The sequence below is a fragment of the Pongo abelii genome, chromosome 19 (genome assembly GCF_028885655.2).
Source record: "Pongo abelii isolate AG06213 chromosome 19, NHGRI_mPonAbe1-v2.0_pri, whole genome shotgun sequence".
NCBI lineage: Eukaryota > Metazoa > Chordata > Mammalia > Primates > Hominidae > Pongo > Pongo abelii.
Genome location: NC_072004.2, coordinates 25211664 through 25239040, shown reverse-complemented (window position 1 = coordinate 25239040; position 27377 = coordinate 25211664). Strand labels below are relative to the sequence as shown.

Below are 27377 nucleotides of genomic sequence, written 5' to 3'. Positions count from 1 at the left end.
ACTTATTTATTCCATATTTGATACCTGTTTTTCCAGTTTGGATCTAATATAAATTATGTTTCTAGAAAGATTATTATACATATCTTTAGGAGGAAGTATATGTACACATTTATGTATGTATTTCTATATACACACTATATATATACACACTGTATACATGAATACATACAAACATGCAAACACCTGTATGCATATAAAGTCAGGATGGATTTGGGCAGTGAGGTCGAAAGGATACGTTCATTATGTTCATCACAAGATTAAGTCAAATATTTTTGGGAGTCATAGTGATTTACATTCCATTCATCAGGGCGTGCAAATTTCATTTGTGCAGCTTGTATAGAAACCCTAAATACACTTTATTTTTTAAAGTTTAGCCTTTTAGTAATTATAGAGTAGAATTTATTTTTATTTTTAATTTGTATTTAATAATAAGTAGCTTGATTTCCTTTTGTTTATTTTTTTCTTTAATTTTTTTTAAATTCTGTGTGGTAAAGTGCTTTGAAAAGGCCCTTCTTGATGTTTCATTTGGTTGTACTTTTATTTCTTATTTATTAATTTTTTTTTTTTTTTTTTTTTTTTTTTTGGAGATGGTTCTAACTCTGTCACCCAGGCTGGAGTGCAGTGGTTGATTAGAGCTCACTGCATCCTTGACCTCCCCAACTCAAAAGAGCCTAGCTACTCAGGAGTAGCTGGGACTACAGGCCAGAGCCACCATGCCTGGCTAATTTATTAAATTTTTTGTATAGGCAGAGTTCTTTCACTATGTTGCCCAGACAGGTCTCAAATTCTTGGGCTCAACTGGTCCTCCCACTTTGCCCTCCCAAAGTGCTGGGATTAATGTAAGCCACCATACCTGACCATGTTTTTATTTTTTCAAAAAATTCAGTTGTAGAGTTTAAAAAGTATGTTTTAAGAGTTCCTACTGTATTTATGTTGCAAATTTCGTTACTCATTCTGTTGCTTGCCTTTTCACTCTCAGTGAGTTATGATTCCAAATCCTTGTTTATGTTATTTTATTACTATTAACTTATTTATCTTATTTATTAGCTTTCAGTGGTTAGTTTTTGAGTCTTTTTTTAAATCTTAAGGTCATAGAAGTGTCCTCTATATTACTTTTTAAAATCTGTACTGTTTTATGTTACACATTGGCTTCTATATGAAATAATTTTTGTGTATGTTGTGAAGTTGGATGTTAATATTCATTTTTCTCTGGATTTATGAAAGACAGCACAATTTATTGAAAATACATCTTTTCCTTGCTGTACTGAAGCACTATTTTTTTTCACAAATCAGCTAAATATATTGTTGTGTGGTTCTCTTTATGAGTTCTCCATTCTCTTTCATTGAAATATCTATACTTGCACCTTTTCCATAATGTCATGATTAATATACATTTATAAAAGCTTTAATAGTGTAAGTCTTCACATTATATTTTTTCTTCAAAGTTATTTATGCACTGCGTTTTTATTTGTATTTTGCAGTTTTTCAGTTGCCACCAAATATAATGTAAATTACACTATTACTAATCACAGTATTGTGATTTTCAGTGTATTACAAACATAGATTTATTTAAAATACTGAATCTTTCTTCTAATACCAGGAATAACAGAGAAACATGGTACATCTTTATTTCTGTTGAATGTCTTTAATTTCTCTTAATATTTCACGATTTTCAGTAAAGGGATTGCATATAATATGTTATATTTTATATTAGGAATTCAATGTTTCTTCCTGGAAACATTTCAGATTTTTAATATTTTACTTGATTTAGACTCACTACATTTGGAAAGCTTCAATTATAATTTTACTTTTAACAGATATAGAGCTACTCAGATTTGTTATTCTTGTGTCACTATTTACGATTTTCTAGAAGTATTATCTATTTCATCAAATTATTTCAAAATTTTTGATTTAAAGTTACTTATTACATTCTCTTTTTCTCTCTCATGACTATAGAATCTATAATGATTTCCTCGTTATTATTCATGATATTTAGAATTTGTGGATACTCTTTTTTTTAGTTTCATGCATAATCATGGTATATTTTTATCAGTCTTTTCATAGTAACTTTGGCTTTTGCTGATTTCATTTATTTTATGATTGTTTCTTTTTCTCCTGCTTCTTATGTATCTTCTCTTTTTTAATTATTTGGATTTAATTTGACATTACATTTAAAAATTTTGAGATTGACAATTACATTATTCATTTTCGAGCTTTAATTTTTTTAACATATTTATGTAACCGTATACATTTATCTCCAAGCTGAGGTTTGCCTAAGTCTCCCAACATTTAACAAGCAGTATTTTTACTTTCATTTTTATTAAATTCAAAATATATTTTAATGTTCACTGTAATTACTTTTTTGATCCATGAATAACTTAGAAATGTGATGCTTAATTTCCAAACATTTGTTAACTTTCGAAGTCTTGGCTATAGATTTCCAGCTTAATAACATTGCTGTACAAAAAAAACTGTCAAAGATTTCAATTTTTTGGTATTTATTGATTCTTGCTTGGGGCCTAACCTCAGCCTATATCTATCTCTCTCTCTCTCTCTCTCTATCTACCTATCTATTTTCCTATCTATCTATCTATCTATCTACCTACCTACCTGGATAGACATATCTATAGATATCTATGGTAAATTTTGAAACATGTTCCAAATACACTATAATACATTGTATGTTTTGCTATTTTTGAGTGGAGTTTTTATGTCAAACTATTTAATCCTACTGCTTTAAATGTTTGTATTATTGATATTTTGTATCCTTTTTGCTATCATGTATCAAAAAATGTACATTAAAGTCTTTATGATTGAAGATGTGCCTATTGCTCCTTTTAGTTCTATAAATTATGCACGTGCGTTAACTGTGTGTGCGTGAATATAAACATACGAGTTTGACAGCTTCCTCAATTGATTCTTTTATGTGGATGATGTATACATCTTCCTCTCAGGTAATAATTTCTGCCTTAAAATCTCTATTGTCTGATATTAACATAGCTAAACAAATTTTCATTTGGCTTGTGTTTGATTATCTTTTATATACATATATGAAATTTTCAAATTTAGATGGTTCTATAGATAGAAGATAGAAGATATATAGATAGAATATAATATATGTCTTCTACAGATACAGATATGTATATGTATATATACATATATAGATATATTAATATATATGTCTCTATATAGATGTATATATGTAGATATCTATATGTGTATGTCTACATATATACACACCTATATATCTCTATGTGTGTATATGATATCTATATACATATAGATAGATATAGATATGCATGTAATATACATATATAGATAACTATGTATATATAGATATACACGTGTAGAAATGTAGATATATATCTGTGTATAGAGTTATGTGTAGACATATATAGATATATAGATAGGTCTATATAGAGAACCATCTATCTATATCTAGATAGGTATCTATCAATTGATATCTCTACCTATCTAGCTCTAGATTATCTAATCTATCTATGAAACTATCTTAAAATGGTCCTAATTTAAAAATCAAGATTCATTTTAATTTAAAAATCTTAATTTAAAAGTTAGGAACCATCTTTATTTTGTGGTTCATATACACCATGGAATACTAGGTAGCCATAAAAAAGAGTGAGATCAAGTCATTTGCAGGAACATGGAGGGAGCTGGATGGAGGTCTTCATCCTTAGCAAACTAATGCAAGAACAGAAAACCAAATACTGCATGTTCTCATTTACAAGTGGGAGCTAAATTATGAGAACACATGAACACATAGAGGGAAACAACAGGCACTGGGGTCTCTGGGAGGGTGGAGGGTGGGAGGAAGTAGAAGATCAGGAAAAACAACTAATGGGTACTAGGCTTAATAGCTGGTTGGTGAAATAATGTGCACAACAAACCTCTGTGACACTAGTTCACCCACATGACAAACCTACACATGTGCCATTGGACTGAAAATAAAAGTTAAAAAAATGATGAAAATGTGTAAATAAAAATTTTCGACCAACACAAGATGGTTCATCCCAAGAATCATCTGAATTTAAAAATCTTTACATCTTAAGCTACACGGGAGGCTGAGGCAGGAGAATGGCTTGAACCTGGGAGGCAGGGGTTGCAGTGAGGCAAGATGACACCATTGCACTCCAGCCCAGGTGAGAGTGTGAGACTGTCTCAAAAATAAAATAAAATAAAATAAAATAAGCAACTTTGCTGCTTAGCGTATGTATCCATTTACATTTAATGTGGTGAATGAAAAATTTGGTTTTCATTTACCACCCTACAATTTGTCTTTCTCAACTAATACTTTATAGATGAAAGGACTTACAGAAAGCAAATATATGACTCAATATTCCAATAAAAGTGCTAGAAATAATTTATATTGACATGTTATCCTTCTTTCTGAAAAATCTTAAGCTATACACGTTACATAGCTAGGCACTGACGAGAATCTAGTACTAAATAACCATTATTTCAAAGGCATAGATAGAATGCTTTCCAGGTACGGAGTGTTTCAATACTCCCCTTCCATACATTTTCAAGACATTGCATAACAAATATGGAATTTTGTGGAGGGGAGTGAATTTATATCCTTTAATATTTTCTCACTTTAGAAATGCAGTCTTGGAATGATATAAACTCTGTAAACAGACTACCATGCTACATTTATGGAGAATTAAGGTGTCTTTTTAAGACAAGAATAAAAAATATGCTTTTGTTCTAATAATAGAAACGGATAAGCAGAATTCTGGCTTATAATAATGGGAACATACTATCCCCTAGTTTGAAATAAGTTAAATAATTTAACTTTCTCATGTTATCTTGAAGTTAATACATCGTTCATATTGAATGTGTCAGTGAACTACATGAAATGGGACATTTGGTACTGTCAGGCCTCTGAGCCCAAGCTAAGCCATCATATCCCCTGTGACCTGCATGTTGTACACATCCAAATGGCCTGTTCTGCCTTAACTGATGTCATTCCACCACAAAAGAAGTGAAAATGGCTGGTCCTTGCCTTAACTGATGACATTACCTTGTGAAATCGCTTTTCCGGGCTCATCCCGACTCAAAAACCTCCCCCACTGAGCACCGTGTGACCCCCCACGCCTGCCTGGCAGTGAACAACCCGCCTTTGACTGTAATTTTCCTTTACCTACCCAAATCTTATAAAACAGCCCCACCCCTATCTCCCTTCACTGATTCTCTTTTCGGACTCAGCCTGCCTGCACCCAGGTGATTAAAAGCTTTATTGCTCACACAGAGCCTGTTTTGTGGTCTCTTCACACGGACGCACATGAAAGTTACCATCCCTTTTATCCTCCACATAAAATGATTCAGTGGTTTAAAACACTTCTTTCCATATCCTGCAGTTTTGCATAGCAAAAGAAACATGCACTTTGAGGAAAATGTACCTTTTAATTGTTTGTATTTTAAATATTATGGGTAGAAAATATTTGTATATAATTATGGAGTACAAGTGATGTTTCCATACCTCCTTTTTGATCCCACATCTTCCCTGAATTTTTTGTCCAATTTGTATTGCATTATTTAAGTTTGAAAAGGAGTAATGATGTTCAGTATATACTGTTATAAAATAAATGATTCCAAAGATGTAAAGTATCTGATACTTACTATGTCCAAATATAATTTTTAAGCAAATGTTCCTAACTGCATAAATAATAACATGGAATAAAATAAATTCATATAACTTTATGATAATTTACTTAAATTAAAAAGTGTTATGTGCAAACAGATGATATACGACACTTGGCATGCAATAATGCAATTGAGTCCAATTAAATATATTGTTTGATTTATTTCCACAATCTTTGATACATATATTGTAGACCAAAACATCAAAAACCATAAGTAGGGCCGGGCGCGGTGGCTCAAGCCCGTAATCCCAACACTTTGGCCAAGGCAGGCAGATCATGAGGTCAGGAGATTGAGATCATCGTGGCTAAGATGGTGAAACCCCGTCGCTACGAAAAATACAAAAAAATTAGCCGGGCGTCGTGGCGGGCACCTGTAGTCCCAGCTAATCAGGAGGCTGAGGCAGGAGAATGGCATGAATCCCAGAGGCGGAGCTTGCAGTGAGCAGAGATCGCGCCACTGCACTCCAGCCTGGGCGACAGAGCGAGACTCCGTCTCAAAAAAAAAAAAAAAGCCATAAGTAGCCTGTATACTGTATAATGTCTTTTTATTCGCTGTCATGTTTTTAATATAAGTATATAAGAGCATCAAATTATTTAAATAAGTCAATTATTTTATAAGTGGATTTAGTATTAGAACATATATATTCTTTTGCACAAGGAGCTTCTTTAAGTGTCAGAAATTGTATACTTATATAGTGACTTTTGTTCACAAAGTAGTTAGTTGTAGGTACATACAACATACTTGAAAAATATTTTTGTCGACTTTGGATGCATTTTTCTCTTCTAGACTCTTAAAAATGTTAACAAGCCAACATGTGAATGTACTGAAGTATTTTTTCATCATCTTTTCTAGTGTCGATAACGAGTTGGTTGATACAAAGTCATTAGAGTGGCAATTCAACAAATATTTTCTATCGCATAACAAATGTCATTAACTTGCTAGTCTGTCATGCTGTTGCAAAGATAAAGCCACATTCATTAGTGTTTTTTGTTGTTGTTTGTATTGGTGGTTTGTTTTGTTACATGAAGTGGCCCACTTCTTGTATTAAATTATTCTTTCTGAAAATGTTCAATCAGAATGTAATAAAACCTTTTAAAAGTGATTTAAAAATTTATTCCTGTAGGTGGGAATTGAACAGTGAGAACACCTGGACACAGGGCAGGGAACATCACACCCCTGGACCTGTCATGGGGTGGGGGCAGAGAGGGAGGGATAGCATTAGGAGAAATATCTAATGTAAATGAGCAGTTAATGGGTGCAGCAAACCAACATGGCACATGTATACCTATGTAACAAACCTGCACGTTGTGCATATGTTCCCTAGAACTTAAAGTACAATAAAAAATATATATTTATTTCTACTGAACAAAATGTCCATATATTAGATGGCCTAGGACTGGTAGGGGTCTCTAATCCAGGGGATTGTTGATAAACTCAGACAACTTCTATAATTTTTACATTGTTACTCTTAAAGTCTTGTCATTGTCTGATTGTCTCAATATTGGAAAATAACATGTCAATATTCAGTGTAATAAACTGGAAGAAAAAATGGGCCAATATCCCATTGAATTAAAGACATTGAAAAGAATGTGTATGTATTACTTCTACTCACATCTTAATGTTCATTATGTTGTCACCAAGCCAGATAGAACCATACACTGGGGAATATAATGTTTATCTGAGAAACTAAATGCCTAAATACAAATTTTAATAGTATGAAGTAAGAGGAAATAAATATGGGGGATTTTCTAGTCTTCTCTATTAGATGTAAATTGCAAGATTTGGCCACTTTAAAAAATATTAATATTTACTAATTTTTCTTCAATTCAAATATCATATCATAGAGAGCAATTTAATCAAATTAGAAAACAGTTCTAAATATAAAATTTAACTGTACATCTCCCAGAAACCAAAAAAATGAGAAATTATCTGTGGCTTTTGGCTAGACAAAGGTTTCTTAAATGTGGCCCAAAGAACAACCTAGAGAACAAGCAAAAACACCAGTTACAACAATAGTAAATATGACTTCATAAAAGCAAAAAATTCTATATTTCTAGCCTAAATGACTCAAACTTGGAATAGACATTGCCAAATTATGTCTGATAAACGATGTGTATCCAAAATATGTAAACTCAATTATAAGGCAAATTACAGTCCAATAATAAGCAATAAGGAAAATAATATATTTGAACACATACTTTGCCAGGGGAAGTTCAGAGACAGCAAATAAACACATCAAAAGATGTTCAATATCTTTAGCCATTGGAGAAATACAAATTAAATGAGATGCCATTCCACACCTACTAGAATAAATACAATTAAAAATACTCACTCATCATCTTGTGTGTTGGTGATGATTTAAAAAATCTGTAACTCTCAAATACTGATGGTAGGAAAGTAAATGATACAGCCACTCTGGGGAAAAAATGGACTGTTTCTTACAAAGTTAAATAGACACCCACCATTTTACCTACTTACTCTACTGTTGTTCTTTAAGCAGAAAACAGTAGAGCATATATACATATAAGAATGTGTTTACAAGTGTCCATGGCAAACTTATTTATAATAACACTAAACTGTCAACAACCCAAAGTTTATCAACGGGTGAATAAATAAATCCAACACAGTATGCTCATAACGTGAGATATAACTTCACACACACATAAAAGCATATTTTCAGCAAATGGTGCTGGAACAATTCAACATCCACATCCAAAAAAAGAACCTAGACACTGTGTTTACACAATATACAAGAATGGATAATAGATTTAAATATAAAAATGCGAGACTGTAGAAGAATGTTATAAATTGAATTTTATATGTTAGTACTTCTGCTCTAAGAAAGACATAGTTTATACTTAAAAAGCAAGCCAAGACTGGGAGACAATATTTACAAAACATGTATCCAATGAAGAACTGGTATGAGCACCCCACAGAACACTTAAAACTCAAAAAGAAAAAAAAGATAAGTAATCCAGTTAAAAAGTGGACAGGAGATCTGAACAGACATTTCACCAAGGGAAACATATTAATGGCATATAAGTAAATGAAATATGCTCAACATCATATATTATTAGAGAATTGCTCATTAGAACAAGATACCACTGCATGCCTACTAAAACGGCTAAAATCCAAAACACAACACTAAATTGTGTTGAGGATAAAGAGCAAGGGAAACTCATTTATTGCTTGTGGGAATGCAAAATGGCACAACCACGTTCGAAGATAGCTTTGCATTTCTTGCAAAGTTAAATGTAGTCTTACCACATGGACCAGTAACTTCACCCCTATCCAAATGAGTCAAAAATATTTCTAAACAAAAATGTCACATGACTCCTTAAAACAGCTTTTCTCATAACAAAACATGGTAGCTACTAAGATGCCCCCAACAGGTGAGTGATGGCTCAATAAACTGGCATATCTATAAAATGGGATATTCAGTGATAAAAGAATAAGCTATCAAGCCATACAAAACATGCAAGGACCTAGAATACATATAACTTAGTGAAAGAAGCTCATCTGAAGAGGCTGTACACTGTATCATTCCAATGATGTAACATTCTTAAAAAGGGGAAAATCTATAAAAAGATCAGAATTTCCAGTAGTCTCCAAGGGAAGGGATGAATAAATCAAGCACAGAAATTTTTAAGAAAGTAAAACTATTCTTATAATACCATAGTAGTGGGTACATGACATATGCATTTATCCCAGCCCATGAAATGTATAATGCCAAGAGTGAACCCTAATATAAAACTAATATATGGACTTTCATTTATAATAATGTCAATATGGATGCATCAGTTATAACAAAGGTACCACAATAATGCAGGATATTAATCATAAAGAATATGGAGGGTAGAAGAAAGTGTTTGGAAATTCTCTGTGCTTTGTTAGTTTTTTCTGTAAACCTGAAATTGTTCTAAAAATAAAATCTATTAATTTAAAAAAGAATGAACTATTGCTACCAGTATCAACATAGGTGAAATTCAGAGTAGTTCTGTTGAGTGCAAAAGACAGACAAAAAAGAATAGATTTTGTGTGATTACATTTACATAAAATTCTACCAAGTGTAGACCATTCTGTAGTATCAGAAATAGATTAGTAGTTGCATTAGTAGAAACAGAGATTAAGTAGGGAAGAGGGGAAGAAGCCATTACTAAAGACACAAAGCAACTTTGGGGAAATGAATATGTTCATTATCTTGATCGCCATGGTGTTTTCTTAGTACCAATATGCCAAAACTTTAAAAATAATATACACTGAATTATGTTCAGTTTATGTCAATTACACTTCAATGAAAAACATTTAAAAATATTATGCATATTGATTTTATATTTATTCAGAGATATTATTCTCTATCTGCCATATATACCTTTTGGCAGTGTAAAGATATATAAACATAGTATATAAATATGGTATTTGTAATATTCTTATTCATATGCAAAGATAGTTTACATTTAATTTTTTTAACTTTTCTTCTATTTTTATTCTGTATCCTCCAGACATTAACATTGAGAACTTCATATACTATTACATATTTAAAAATCAGTCATGTCCAGTGTAATACAAAATTTCAGCAATGTAACATGACAGGAACAAAATATTAATGAAGTTGCTTTATATAGATTTATTTTTCTCATTAAAACATTTCATAGAATAAATCACTTATTCAAAAGTATTAACATGTATATTTAAGTGCAATATGAAAAAACAGAATCAAGAAATGGATACCAGATCGATACTCATATGTTAAAATATATTGAATAATTTTGTAGTTTTTCAAAAGTAACTCACACATGTCACATATTAATAATGTATATATTTATTTTTAGGAACTCCTTTTAGATGACTATTAGGTATGTAGTTTTAAGCTGAGTTTTAAGAGAAATACAAAAAGCATATCATTTTATGTCAGAAATAGTATGTTGGTTCCTAGGTCATTTTCTATAGCTGTCAAAATGTTTCAACATCTTTTAAAACTCAAGAAAATGAGGAAGAAATACAGAAATATTCCTAGGTTAATTGTTTTTATATCTTTATCTAATTCTTTCTATTCTTAATTATATTAATTCTTCCCAATGGCTTATTTAAAAATGGGTCTTCAATTGTCTTTCATTAAAATTCTGTGGGGTCTCACTACCTGTAAAAATGTTTAATTTCACACGAAGTATTTTTTGGTTATGTAAAAGGAAAATAAAGCTCTGGGCTAAATAAATAACATTTTTTTATTTTCCCTATTGTGAAGTAGTTGAATATATACATTGCTGTATTCAGCTAAAACATATTAGAATGTGCTTTTATTTACAATAAAAATGAAATAAGGCTGTGTTACACTGGCAAGCTGTAATGGTAAATGTATTTGTCACCCTAGGCAAACTGAAAAGGCAGGTATATTGAATTCAGTAATGCTGAGTAATTAAGCCTTCACTTATAACTCTTATATTAGATAATTCAACTTAATAAGTTAAGTCATTTTCCAAGTGTTTGTTAATGTACCAAAAGGATTTATACATTTCACAAACGGGGACTGAAGCTAAGCTAAAGATTTAGAAACACAACCAATTCACTAGAGAAAGAATTTTAAGCTTGTTTTTCTTGTTTTTCCAAACCTAACTTTCTTTCATGGAAAAAATTAAATGTAGTATGAAATAGATGAAAGTGCAAGTAATTACCTTAAGGGACATTGAGAAGCCTAGAGCTCACCTGGTCCACAATATTTGATAATCCATGTCACCCCTCATTTACTTCCACAGTTCCCTTAAAGATTGAAGAGCTGTCCGAATACCACAGTCTTAGTATATTATATTTTGTAAGGAAACCTTCTCACTCAAGAACATCTTCTGTGAGAGCTAATCCATTCAGCACGTTAGGAAGTTTCCTTCCATGTATGATTCAGGCCTACCTGATCCAGTGGATTGGACAATGAATGAACACTTGATTTAGGTGGAAGTTATCCATTTATTGATTGGAAATCAATAAGCCTCTTTCACTTGAGAATTCCAATTGAGATGAAGAATATAATAGGTATGCATACTGGATGAGCAACGCCAAATAGCCTCCATAATGTTATAAAGAATAATATTGAGCCACAGGCAAGCAATGGGGATACAAAGAGTACAAGAGTAAGGGAACACATGCTGCGCTGGAGTGAGAGAAATTGATAAAAAGCCACTGCCTTGATGTTGGACAGGTTCTTAGTTCTATGTTCAGCCTTTATTTTCTGCCCTTGGATTCTACACTGTACATTTCAAGTTTATTTACAAATGATTTTGACTACAGAAAAAGCAAGTGTGCCATTATGTCATTTTTGACATATTTTGGGAGAAATAAAGTAAAAACTATTTTTTTCTTTTATTTGTTTATTTTTATATTTATTTCTTTATTTTCTTTTTGAGATTGAGTTTCTCTCTTGCTGCCCAGGCTGGTGTGCAATGGTGTGATCTTGGCTCACTGCAACCTCTGTCCCCCAGGTTCAGGTGATTCTCCTGCCTCAGCCTCCCGAGTAGCTGCGAATACAGGCATGTGCCACCATGCCCAGCTAATTTTTGTATTTTTAATAGAGGTGGGGTTTCACCTTCTTGACCAGGCTGGCCTCGAACTGCAGATCTCTGGTGATCCACCCACTTCGGCCTCCCAAAGTGCGTGGGTTACAGGCGTGAGCTACCGCACCCAGCCACAAAAACTATTAAGAGAATTTTTCAAAGTAGTTTCTGAGTTATATGTAAAAAGAAGATAAAAAAATTTACTAACAGCTCTGCAGCTTTCAAAATTAAGCAGTCAGATTTCTATGTGGCTGAGAATTTCTAGCAGTCTCCTCCATTAGAATTTACCATGCCCAAAATGTCATATGCTGTACAGTTAAATGATCGATGTTTGAGTAATATTCAATTTGCAAGCTGACTTTAAATGTATCTTTGAGGGGAAAACATGCTTAGCATTTCATTATAAAATTATCCAAGCTTTCCTCTCATTTCTATATTCAAATTCAATGCATGAGTTAAAGCATCTTAAGACTTCCTTTTAAGCAATTCATATATTTGCCCTAAGATTTCAACTAGTCCTAATCTCAGGGGATCACTTCATTGGAAAAGTTGTGCAAAAGTAAAATGAAATGGAGATTAACTATACTAAATTGTCATGTTGAGTTTCGTGATACATTTAGTTACAATGATATTATTCAAATTGGAATTAACTGCAGCTTTCCTAAGTATGTAAATGAAAGTGGAGTGAAATTACTATATAAACCTAGAGTTATGACCACAAAAATACATGATATAGCAATACAATAATTTAATGTTGACTTAGGGAATAATAAATCAGATATTTCATTCAACAAACTGTGATTTTTAATTATAACATAAGAATTATAAATTAATATTTATAAGTAATTGTTTCTTAATAAATAATGAGTTGACAAAAACAATAGTTGAAAAATAAAATTATATAGCATGATTATATTGCAAAAATTTACATTAAAAATTAAAATAATAAATCACTTTTGGAAACTACTTTTATTTAAAATATCAGGAGTCCAGAAAATTGCAACTTTTTTTGATCTACATAATCATTTTTACACGAAAATTTAGTTCCAAAACCATTGAAAAGATTTATTATTTTCTTAATAACCATAGTATTAAGAATCAAACAGTTTATGTTAAAGTACAATAGAATACAAACATATCCTAGATGTATTGTTTTCTGCATTTATGCAAGAAAAATAAGATTTTAAAAATGTTTGACTTATCTGTGGAAATATGATAGAGACAATTGTATGATTTTGTTTAAGGATCATTCATTTCTGCACTTAGATGAGGTAAATTTTTCTTTTCTAGATAAACTCTAATTTCACTTTTTCATACAGTACACACATACACATGCATATATATGTTTTTGTTAAACAACAGTAGTAATATTTGAACAGATTGTTTACCTGCCTTTCTGAAAAGTGACTGTTAATGTTGTTATAAGCCTATAAGGGAAGAAAAGGACTACATTACAAAGGAACAGAAATGATCCAGGAGAGTATGAATACAACTGGATTCTAAGAATACTGGGCTATTGGGTATTGGGATGTAGATTGGGATAAAAGAGTATACCCCTATCAGAGCACTGTCAGTTTCACTATTGATATGGTACAAACACATGATAGGATGGTTTGTAGCATCAAGGAAAAAGTGATGGCCTCAGGTGAGGTTGCAATGTCAAATTTCCCATGGAAGCTGACAGAAGATGCACATGTCACAAAGAAAATAACATGTAGAATACTTAAAATCTACTCTCAATAATTTTTAAGTTATTTTAAGTTATATAGTATTGTTATTAACTATAGTCACTATTTCAATAGTCGCTATAACTACAGTCACTATAGAACTACTACATAATGTACAATAGATCTCTGAAACTTACTTCTCCTGTCAATTTAAATTTTGTTTCCTTTGACCAACATTGAAATAGCAACTTTTATCACAATTTAAAAATTATAATAACATAAAACAATATAATTTTACAGCAAGGAAAAGGCATTTCTTGAAAGTTAATTCACAAAATTGAATGAATTGCTAAACAAAACAATGTGAAGAACCAAAACAACTCTAGATATCTCAGGCAGAATGAATTCAAAGAAAATGACTGTGCATATTATTTCTCAACATTAGATTCACAATGGAATAACCTGGGGCAATTTTTTAAAGAAACAAATGCCTAAATATCATGTCCAGATTCTAATTTATTTGTTATTAGATATGGCCTGGACATCACTCTACTCCTGACGTCCCTGCTCAAGAATCAACTTCCAGGAAGAGAGACTGGGACTCACTGATTTTGGTGCTATTCAGTTGAACTATGGCCCTCCTGATTTTCCACCTGCTGGTTCTATTCATTATGGATAGGGAGATGTTAACATCTCCAATTATAATAGTAGATTTATCTGTCTGTTCTTGCAGTTCTATCTGTTTTCACCTCATGTGTTTTTGACAGCCTGTTATATGCAAGTGCATTGAGGATTGTTATATTTTCTTGGAAAATTAAACCATTTTTACTATGTAATATCACTTTGTATCCCCCTATAATTGTTCTTACTCTGAAGTCTTTTTGTTGGAAATTAATATATTAATCCACCTTTCTTTTAATTAGTATTATCATGTTATATATTTTTCGAAGTTAACTCTCAAGCTTGTTCACAATGCGCTTCGAGAAATTAATCAACTACATGTTAAAGTTTTCTACTCCATTACTAACTCCCATGGGGGCTCCTGGGCTTTTGCTCTACTAAGCTACAATTCTTTGCATTTCCCCATCTCTCTAATTAAGTGGGGATTTAGAGTGGGGGCAGCAGTTTGTTCTGTGGCCTCAGTCCTCTAACGGTTCTAAATGAGTCCTTGATAGTCTGTTTGTACAGCATTTTTCTTGTTGTAAGGATGGGAGTGATGACTTCCAAGTTTCTCACATGCTCAAATAACTGACATTATTTATTATATACTCACCCCCATGGTGGTAGAAAAATGCTATAATTTTTGGATCCACAGAACTAAAGTACTAGGAGAGGGGCTTTTTCACAGGAAAGATGGTTGGTACTGAAAAAAAAAGAAAAAGAAAAAAAGATAAAATCTTCTCTGCTATCTCCGCTAGACTCTCTAAACTCTCTTCCTGTCTCTGGAGTCCAGACACACAAGCCTCCTTTTAGTTTTGAGCTTTCACTATGCTTTTATCTTAAAGACTTTGCCTACTATGTCCTTTATGCTGAGAAAGCACCTTATCCCCTCAATTACCTAGTTAACATCAAGTATCAAATCATACTTCTTACTGAAGGCCAAGTACCACCTCTAGAAGTCTTCCCTAAGAACAGCCTACATACAGTTAATTCTGTGAGCCCTTTTCTTATATCCTTCAAATGCTCTTCCTTCACATTACTCTTCCTTCACAACCTTTAGCCAGGCAATATATTACAGGGAAACAGGGAGAACATGATTTTGCCATTCACACTTACCTTTGCCTAGCCCAGTGCCTGACAAATAATAGATTCTCATTATGTATTTTTTTGAATGAATGAATAAATCTAAGTAAAAAAATAGATGTTTTGGAATTATCTCAGACTGCTAAAATCAGTTAAATACAGTTAATGTGAAGCAAAAAACAGTAAACAAAATTAATGTAATATACGTGCTGTTATTATTTTAGAAAAAACAATAATTTACAAATTCCTTTCAATAATTCAATTAACTTTTATGAGATTCGATTGAAGACAAATCTATGAATGCTTTGTTTTAAATAAAAGGTAATCCTTGTAATAAGCAAAAATAAATTAACAAATATCAATTTACAGATAGACAAAAAGTGATTGTTTTCTAGATGAAAGGAGGATTATTAATAGTTGGCATAAGAAACCAAAAATTAGTTCAACAATTAGTCATACGGAAATGTCAAATATTGTCATTAATGTGATAAAGGAGAGTTTCTGCAAATAACCTCCCATACCTGATGTGAATCTTTCACGTCATTCTATAGTTCAACTAGTTCTTAATAACTCAAAAACAAGAAGGATAAAATCCATAATTTTGTTTTGCTACCCAGATCCCTCCTGTAGCTGTCATACAGAGTGTGATTTATGACTTGTAAGTTGTGCTGTGGAGCTTGACAAGTAAGTTTGATTTCATTTAGTATTTTCTTTAAACCATCTTGGATCTTCGCTTTACAAGAATTTATGTTAGTGTTCTCAAAATGTAAAATGGGTAACTTCATGAGAACAAAAGTTGTACCCTAAGATATGTTTGCATTATCTACATACTCGCAATTAAATCTTAACAGTTCAAATATGCCCATTTGTAATAGAATCTAACAGTTTTCCTCTTGAATTTTTTTAGACACCAGAAATTTTTAGTCCTAATAATGTTTAGCTTCCTAGTCACAAACCAAACAGAAAGTGAATTTCATCAGTTTAGAATGGTTAAAATCAACACAGCTGCAATATTTTTATTTTTGTTTTAAAATTTTGTTCAGTCAAATATGGTTTTAAGATGAGTAGAAATTCTCCTGAAGATAATAAAGAAAAAGTATGTCATATAATATCTTAAATAAAAATAATAATAGTTATTAATTTTTTCTGCTTATTATGTTCCAGAATCTGTACTAAGCATTTTAGAGGATTATTTTATTTAATTCACACAATAATCCCTTGAGAAATATATAATTATTATCTTTAATTCACAGTTACTGAAAATGAGACACAAAGAGGTTAAGAATTTTGTCTAAGGTCAGGCACCTAGCGTGACTTAGCAAGGGTGTTATTAAGAAAAAACAAGTCTTTCTTATGGGAAATTTGGAAAAGCAAATATCTAGGTTCTCTTTTTTTTTTCTGATAAGAGATTTATATTCAGAATGCGAGTCTCTCTTAAAGCAGGGAATCAACTTAAATTGAAACAATACAGAATCCTTTGTTATTCAGGCTCTATATTATTATTATCTCTGCTGACAGCAAAAGCTAAGAATAGAAAATATTTCTGACCCAAGTTGGTAAATTATGAATCAACCTGCTAAATAATCAGAATAGGCTAACAAGTGGAATTAAATGTAATTATTCTATATTAAATATAATATAAACAATTTCTTATTGTCATAATTTTACTAAGATTCTACCAGTTACAACTGAAATATAATATTTTAAATCCAAGCTTAATAAAAGAACTTGGCATGAGATGTTTTCATAGGAAATAGTGACAATTCATATTATTTTTAAGTGTAAATGAGATGTATTATTTATTTCATTTTCCTTCTAAAAGTTATTTTTAAAGTTTTAGTTTTTCTGAAGTTGATAGCTATTACTAACACTTTTGGGCAAAGTTTTTTGAGATTGATTTATAAAATTAGGAAGAAACTAAAGTAGTTGTGAAAGTTTCTAAAAAGATAATAAAGTAGTTGTCTTTATGTTATAATAGAAAATGAGAATGTGAACGCAGATCATTTTGACTCTCAGAGTTTGTGTTTTCAGCAAATATTACCAGAATATTGATATATAAATTAGAATTCCCCAAAGGAAAACATTTAAAAATGTTAAAATTAATAAAATCACTAACTTATATAGTTGTCCGTAGTATCAGGACATTCTCCAGCGGAATCAATAGAGCATCTGCAGTTTTGTTGAACAAAGGTTTCTGCAGTATGGACTCATGGTGTGAGCTTACTGGGTCACATTCTTTGTTCCTTCTTGGAGCTTTGGGAGGCATTTATAAAAGAGCTGCTGTAGTAGAAGGACTGAGTTGTATCACCCTGAGGATTTAAGTTTCTACAGGAGAATCAAATTCACTTTGGTATAGGGATTTAGTAGGTTTCCCTAGCCTTATTAACAAAATGTCATGGACTGGATTATTAACAAAATACTAACACGACATGAAAAATGCATACTTTGTCTTACAATAATCCAGTTAAGACACTATTTTTGTATAGCAAAATTCTTTACTACACAATAGTTGCAAATCAAGTGAGCAAGAAGTGATCATACTGCTCTGCTTCCTATTCCTGCTCTTTCCTCCTACCCCAGCTGAAAATACTTGCTGCAAATGTCCTTTGATAGGAGACTTTGACCCCACGGTGTAGAAAGGGAAAGGAAAAGTCAGATATATATGTCTTGTCTATAACTTAAATCTAATACCAGCACAAAAGCCTGAAAGGGCTGATTTTTAGAGGGTATTGGCAGGAAACTCTTTGCTCTGCTATCATCTGTTTTAAGCTACTTTTATACATTTTTTTTTCAGCTTCTACTCTACTACTATTCAACTGCAATTTGTTTTATTGTACGCTTCAACACTATGAACAGTATCTTAATTATTATTGAAATGTATTACAAGCTCATAAAGAAAACAGCATTTTGTTTCTTCAGTCATCTACTTTGGATGAAAGTTTTATTTAGAAAAGAATAAATAGGAAAAATGATACATTAAAAATAAAAATTGTATATTAATTTTTTAGATCAAATAAACCAATTTTAAGCATTTTCATGGACCTTTGTAACCAAAATAAATGAACATTTAAAGACAGATGATTTAATTCAGTATTTTGGTTCTTGAAAATACTGGAATATGTGTTTTAGATAATGTATATATTTCTGTTATTGAAAATTTTCAATAGTCAGCTGACTTCATATGTAACTTTTTGCAAATAATAATACCATTTTAAACTTCTTCAAGGATTTTAGGTGTTCTTAAATATATTTTATAACTTATTTTACTCCCTTAAAGTAAATATTTATGGCATCTGTAAGCCATTGTACAATTGGTATAGCATAGTATTAGGATTGTCCTTTGTAATATTTTATAGTATTCACATTTGTATTTAATCACAAATTTGATACAATTTAGCCAAGCCTTCAATATGTTTATGAAGAGAGCACTACTGAGACTTTATACAATGGAATAAAATAACAAAATGTGATGACAGCATTTTTCCACTCAAAGGGATATATATATAATTTTTATTCTATCTAATTTTTAACTAATTTTATTTTTTGCACCCAATGGAGGGGAAAATTACTAAAAGTGTGATTAAGGCTATTATAAGATACATAAACTGTATGACGCAAGCATTCTCAACTCAACTTTACACTCCACGTTGTTTATGAACTTAGTATGCCAGCTTTTTAAGTGTGGTGGGGTCTGGTATTCCACACTTACATGTCTCTGAATCCCACCCTTGTGCTGATGCCAAGATGAACTGAAGCAGGGATGAATTTTTCTCTTACATGGAAACATGAATATATTCCAAACTGGAGGGAGCTCTCACAAGCAGTTCGCTTATGGGAATTACTTTGTGCCTTGTAATGGGTCACACAGTAGCCTCAAAAAGATGTGTCTGAGTCCTAGACCCTCTCCATTCCCAGTACCTGTAAATGACACCATATTTTGAAATAGGAGCTTTACAGATAAAATAAAGTTAAAGATCTCAGGGTGAGATCATCCTGAATTTAGGGTGAGTCATGGATATTGGGACACAGAAACACAAGCAAGGTCATGTGAAGATAGAGACAAAGGTTAGAGTTACGCTGTCACAAGCCAAGGAGTACCAGGAGCCACCCAGAACTAGAAGAGGCAAGGAAGGATTCTTCCCTAGAGCCATCAGAGGAAGTATGGTCCTGTGTACACCTGGATTTTGGTCTTTTGGCCTCTATAATTGAGAGATATTGTTATTATTATTATTATTATTATTATTATTATTTTAAGCCACAAATTTTGCAGCAATTTCTTTTGACAGCACTAGGAAACTAGTTAATGCGTCTATTATTTGGTTAAACAAAGAACACTATTAAGTATTTTTAAAACAATGTATATCAATGTTGATTATGGTAAGAAAACAGTTTATAATCAGATCAGTTTCTATGTAAAATTTCATGTTATTATATTGATTTTGTTTTGTTTTAACCATACAAGACTTGCTTGGATGTGGTACCATTGAATACCATCCCCATTCCCTCCTGTCCCACAACTTTTTGAAATTTATGGGGCTTTATTCTAGACTGAATATTTCTTTTCCCTCAAATTTCATATGTTAAAGCCCTACCCCACAATGTGACAGTATTGGGAAGTGAGGTCTTTGAGAATTAATTAGGTTTAGACAAAGTCATGAGCTTAGGACCCTCATCAATGGAATTAGTGTCCTCATAAGAACAGGAAGAGAGTCTATAGAGTGCTCTCCCTCTCTCTCTGTATCTGCTATATGAGGAAAAAGCAAGCCGGGAAGAAGACCTCACCAGGAAACAAATTTGCCAGCACCTTAATCTTGCACTTTCCAGCTTCTAAAATTGTGAGAAATAAATGTCTGCTGTGTAAGCCATCCAGTCCATGATATTTTGTTATAGAAGCCTGGACTGACTGATATAGGCTGGAACATGCTGGAAAGATGGTATGAAATCTAATTTTAGAAAAGTATTTTAAGTTGTAAGATCTGAGGCAAAAATCAGTTAAATATTACCATTTACATTAACCAAATTACTCCATTTGCAGTATCAAATTAAGGAAATTTATGTTTTATTCAAGCCTTTTAAAATCAGCACACCCACTTTGCAGAAGTAATTAATAACCCATGATTATTAATTATGTTTGCCAATTTAATTTTCATCCAGTATTACTTGCAGGGAAAGTTTGAAATTGATCAATCATCTTCCTTTTGAGATGTCACTTGTATAACTTCTGTAATTGTTACTCTTTAATGCAGCTTTAAACTTTTAAGAAAGATATTTCAATATATTGTTAAATTGAATTAAATGACTAAGACTGTAGCTTAAATGACTGAGATTGTGGTGGAGAGGATATTCCCCAAACTAACTCTGTCTCTGACATTTAGGGGTTTGTTGTAATAGTAACACCTTGCTAGCAATCATCTACTAGTGATTTGCTCATGGAACATGCTGGAGAGAAGGAGTGTCTGAGTCCTAGACCCTCTCCCATCCAAGGAATTGTAAATATCACCTTATTTTGAAATAGGAGCTTTACAGATATAATAAAGTTAAAGATCTCAGGGTGAGATCTTCCTGAATTTAGAGTGAGTCATGGATATGAATATATGCATATATATATATTACATGCATGTGGAGGCAGGGTGTATATAACATAATATGTATATATATTATGTATGTATATTGTGTACATATATATATATGTATGTATATATTATATACACCCTGCCTTCACATGCATGGCCTCCCTCATTATCAGTATCCTCCCCCAGAGTGGTACAACTGTCAAAATTGACTTGCCTACATTAATACAATGTTGTCACCCAGTGGTAAATCTACATAACATAAAAGGTATAATTTAAACATTTTAAATTCTAAAACTCAGTGATGTTGAATACATTCACAATGTTGTGTAATTAACACTGTTTTCATAACTTTTATATCATGTCAAACAGAAATTCTGTGCCATTAAGCAAAAATTCTCCATTCCCCTTGCCCCAGCCTCCCTGCCCTAGAAACATGGAATCTGCATTCCCTCTGCATGAATTTGACTATTCATGATCTTTCATATAAGTAGAATCATGTACTATTTGTCCTTTTGTATCTGGCTTATTTTATTTAGCATTACGTTTTCAAGATTTATCCACGTTGTAAACATGCATCAGAACATCATTCCCTTTTTATGGCTAAATACTATTCCCTTGTATGTACATGCCACATTTGGTTTATCCACACAGACAGGTTTGTTTTCACTTTTTGACTCTTGTGAATAAGAATGAGTGATGGTATCTGGCATGTGCATGCAGCCACTTTCTTACTAAAGACCAATAGCATCAAGCACTCTACTAATGATTGTTATTTATCTGATTAGGATCCAGAGCTCCAAAAATGTTAATTCTTATTTTTTTCAGTTTAACAGCAGTTTTGTGGAGGGATTGACTTCTAAAACTTCCTATTCCAATCTTCTAAAATCCACTTTAAAAGAATGGTTTAAATCCTGTGATTGTAGGATGAAATTGATAGAAAAATATTTTACCAACTTTCAAAATTGCATTACAGAGATAATGTCTTTGACTATTGGGTATTCACATATTTGGCATGTTATAAACAACTTTCTGGAAGGTAAAGGCCTTTTATTTCATACTTAATATTAAGACAGGAACCATTGTCCTAGCAATGGCTTTTGGGTTTGATGTGATATATTTGTATGTAATGAGTTTTTAAAAGTTAGAGTGAAAAGTCATCTCATACAAAACAAAATCATTTTTACTGTTATAAGAAAGTAGTTATTAATTACTTATAAAACATGCAACTATGTTTATGATATTTGGTGATTTATTTTTCTCCAGTCATCTTGTGTTGCTCTTAGTGGAGAAAAAAATATGGGTGCTCTTTATCTATGACAATGTGAAAAGTAAATATATGGTTTCCCTAAAAATTCTTCTTCTAAGTTTTTAATCCTCTAAAATGATCATTGATATGTACAAATAAATATTAATAATAACAACTTAAGGATCATTTTTGCTGTTATCAGAAATTGAAAGTACTGTAACAGTTCATCAATAAATAGTTATGTATATTATAATATATAGCATACATAGTGTATGTCCATATATAGAATATGTACCAAATGTATACAATAAAGTACAATGAATACACGATTATGCTAAGATGGATGGGCACGGATCCACATATTACTCTGTTTGTACATGGTCTTTTCCAAAAAGAAATAAAATGTAAGAAAGAAAAAAAGAAAAATAAAGAGAAAGAGAATAAAGGCAACTAAATAAAATATAAACCAGGATGCATAAGTGGTCTCATCTTAGGACAGGAACACCAGTAAAGCCTCTCTTCTCTGGAAAAAGTTTAGGTCTCTGAAGTTTTCTCAGTGCATCATAACTGACAGCAGCAGGAATGTGGTTTTGCTAACAGCAATAGAAAAGCAAAACTGTCTCAAGATTGTAATATTAATCCAAAGGTTAAAACTTCTTACCTTCGTATTGCTGCTTTCTGTATGCACTTCCCAAAGGATCTAGAAAGGTGGAAAAGACATAGGAGGTGAAAAATGTAGAAAATAAAAAAATAAGGTAAATTTAAAAGATAATAAGACTAACATTCATTCATTCACATTAATCTCCTATGTTGTAACACATTCTTTGTTAGACACTACGGATATAGCAGTGAAAAAAAAGAAAAACATATATGCCTTTTTGGAGCTTATATTCTCTTGGAAGGAGATATATAATAACAAAAGTAATTAAGCTATATAATATGTTAAGTGTTGATATGTGCTATGGAGGAAAGTAAGGCAGACAAAGCAATCAGGCAGGAGAAAGAAAGAAATGATATTCAATTAGGAAAAGAGGAAGTCAAATTGGCCCTGTTTGCAGATGACATGATTGTATATCTAGAAAACCCTATCATCTCAGCCCAAAATCTCCTTAAGCTGATAAGCAATTTCAGCAAAGTCTCAGGATAAAAAATCAATGTGCAAAAATCACAAGCATTCTTATACATCAATAACAGACAAACAGAGAGCCAAATCATGAGTGAACTCCCATTCACAATTGCTTCAAAGAGAATAAAATACCTAGGAATTCAACTTACAAGGGATGTGAAGGACCTCTTCAAGGAGAACTACAAACCACTGCTCAAGGAAATAAAAGAGGACACAAACAAATGGAAGAACATTCCATGCTTATGGATAGGAAGAATCAATATCATGAGAATGGCCATACTGCCCAAGGTAATTTATAGATTCAATGCCATCCCTGTCAAGCTACCAATGACTTTCTTCACAGAATTGGAAAAAACTACTTTAAAGTTCATATGGAACCAAAAAAGAGCCTGCATTGCCAAGTCAATCCTACGCCAGAAGAACAAAACTGGAGGCATCACACTACCTGACTTCAAACTATACTACAAGGCTACAGTAACCAAAACAGCATGATACTGGTACCAAAACAGAGATATAGAACAATGGAATAGAACAGAGCTCTCAGAAATAATACCACACATCTACAACCATCTGATCTTTGACAAACCTGACAAAAACAGGAAATGCGGAAAGGATTCCCTATTTAATAAATGGTGCTAGGAAAACCAGCTAGCCATATGTAGAAAGCTGAAACTGGATCCCTTCCTTACACTTTATACAAAAATTAATTCAAGATGGATTAAAGACTTACATGTTAGGCCTAAAACCATAAAAACCCTGGAAGAAAACCTAGGCAATACCTTTCAAGACATAGGCATGGGCAAAGACTTCATGTCTAAAACACCAAAAGCAATGGCAACAAAAGCCAAAATTGACAAATGGGATCTAATTAAACTGAAGAGCTTCTGCACAGCAAAAGAAGCTACCATCAGGGTGAACAGGCAACCTACAGAATGCTAGCAAATTTTTGCAATCTACTCATCTGACAAACGGCTAATATCCAGAATCTACAAAGAACTTAAACAAATTTACAAGAAAAAACAACCCCATAAAAAAGTGGGCAAAGGTTATGAACAGACACTGCTCTAAAGAAGACATTTATACAGCCAACAGACACATGAAAAAATGCTCATCATCACTGGCCATCAGAGAAATACAAATCAAAACCACAATGAGATATCATCTCACACCAGTTAGAATAGCGATCGTTAAAAAGTCAGGAAACAACAGGTGCTGGGGAGGATGTGGAGAAATAGGAACACTTTTATACTGTTGGTGGGACTGGAAACTAGTTCAACCATTGTGGAAGACAGTGTGATGATTCTTTAAGGATCTAGAACTAGAAATACCATCTGACCCAGCCATCCCATTACTGGGCATATACCCAAAGGATTATAAATCATGCTGCTATAAAGACACATGCACATGTATGTTTATTGTGGCACTATTCACAATAGCAAAGTCTTGGAACCAACCCAAATGTCCATCAGTGATAGACTGGATTAAGAAAATGTGGCACATATACACCATGGAATACTATACAGTCATAAAAAAGGATGAGTTCATGTCCTTTGTAGGGACATGGATGAAGCTGGAAACCATCATTCTCAGCAAACTATCGCAAGGACAAAAAAACAGACACTGCATGTTCTTACTCATAGGTGGGAATTGAACAATGAGAACACTTGGACACAGGAAGGGGAACATCACACACTGGGGCATGTTGTGGGGTGAGGGGAGATGGGAGGGATAGCATTACGAGATATACCTAATGTAAATGACGAGTTAATGGGTGCAGCACACCAACATGACACATGTATACATAGGTACCAAACCTGCATGTTGTGCACATGTACCCTAGAACTTAAAGTATAATAAAAAAATAATAAATAATTAATAATTTTAAAAATTTAAAAGAAATGAAACAACAACAAAAAACAAAGCAAATAACATGAGGAGGGGATACAATTTTAAGTAGGGAAAAAAGGAAGGCATGACAGAGACAGTAGCATAAGAGTGAAAGGCTTGAAAGAGGTGAAATGGTTTGACTGGGTCCCCCACTAAATCTAAAGCTTGAATTGTAGTTCCCATAATCCCCTTGTGTCATGGGAGGGACCTGGTGGGGGTTAATTTAATCATGGGGTCAGTTACCCCATGCTGCTGTTCTTGCGATATGAGTGAGTTCTTATGCTCTCTGATGGTTTTATCAGGGTTTTTTTTCCTCATTTTGCTTGGCACTTCTTGCTGCCACCACGTGAAGAAGGATGTGTTGCTTCCCCTTATCATGGTTGTAAGTTTCCTGAGGTCTCACCGGCTGTGCAGAACTGTGACTCAACTAAACCTCTTTCCTTTATAAATTACCCAATCTGGGATATGTTTTTTATTAACAGCATGAGAAGGAATTAATACAGAAGGTAAGAAAGCAATCCAGGGGGGATTTGAAGACAGGTGTTTTCAGTCACAGAAACCATGTAAAAAGCATCTAATATGACAGTGCTATAATCTGAATGTTGACAACCCCCCCAAATTCATACGTTGAAATCTAATTCACAGTACGATACTATTAAAAGCTAAGGTCTTTGGAAGGGGATTATGTCATGAATACAGAGCCTTCATGAAGGAGATTGGTGCCTTTATAAAAGATGCCCGAGGGGTTGTTTCGTCCCTTCCACCATATGATGACTCCACCATATGAAGAAGAAGATGGGTCTATGAACTAGGAAATAGGGCCTCATCATATATGGAATATGTGAGCACATTGATCTTGGACTTAGCTTCCAGAACTGTGAAGAATAAGTTTATGTCATTTATAAGCTACTTAGTATATGATATTTTGTTATAGCTGCTCAAATGGACTAACACAGAGACAATTCCCAGCCTGCCCAAAGAGCATCAGGAAGTGTTGGGTACAGGAAAGCTGGAACAGAGCCACGAGGGGAAGAGCAACAGGGCTGTGATCAAAGAGGTGTGCCTGGTGGGGAGCATCAGTAGAGCTGTATCATCTGCACAACAATGACCCAGAGTGGAATTAGAAGTCCTTAAAAGTGGGTGAGCAGAGTGGCATGATCTCTATTATATTATGTTATATTCTTGCTTGGATATTGAGAATAAACTGAAGGTGAGGGCTAATGCAGAAGCAGGAAGGGAGATAAAAATTCAGAGGAGACATGATGTTGGCTTAGCCTTGGTGGATAACAGCAGTAGTAAAAATCATTTAAATGTTTTGAAGGTAGGTTTGCTGAGAAGTAATTTTGGAGGTACATTACCAAGACTAAATTTATATATTATAAAATGGACAAATTTAAGTTGTATACCTTAACTTTATATATTTATGCACTCATATTCACACCATCCATATTAAGATAAAGAACAGAAAATCTTCTGGTGCTTTATTCCACAGAAAATCTTCTGGTGCTTTATTCCAGTCAATAACAAACACAGGTCAAAGGATATTCTACTATGACCATAGTTTTCTTTTGCCTCTCTCTAAACTTAGTTTGTCTGGAGTCATATAGATTTTAAGCTTTTGTGTCTGACCTATTTTACTCAACATGATGTTTTGGAGATATATCCATGCTGACTTACGTGTTGATATTTTATTTTTTATTTCTATGTATTATTACTCTGTAAGTCAATATCATAATATGTTTATCTCTTCTCCTCTTTATAGATGTTACATCCAGTTTTTGCCTACAAAGAAAAACAAACTTTTATGAATAAATGTATATCTGTCTCTATTGAAGAGACAAAACCTCATTTATTTTTGGAATATACCTATAAATTGAATTATGATGTCATTGGGTATGTGCACAGTTTAACTTTATAAGACATAGCCAAACT

General features: G+C 32.6%; 1 long non-coding RNA gene across 1 annotated transcript in view; it reads left to right on the top strand.

Annotated features, from left to right (window-relative positions):
* Nucleotides 1-26829, top strand: part of LOC134760529 (uncharacterized) — a 39192-nt gene extending 12363 nt beyond the window's left edge. The window contains exon 3 of the long non-coding RNA XR_010138122.1: nt 26380-26829. This is a non-coding gene — a long non-coding RNA (uncharacterized LOC134760529). The remainder of the gene's footprint in view (nt 1-26379) is intronic.
* The last annotated feature ends 548 nt before the right edge of the window (nt 26830-27377 follow it).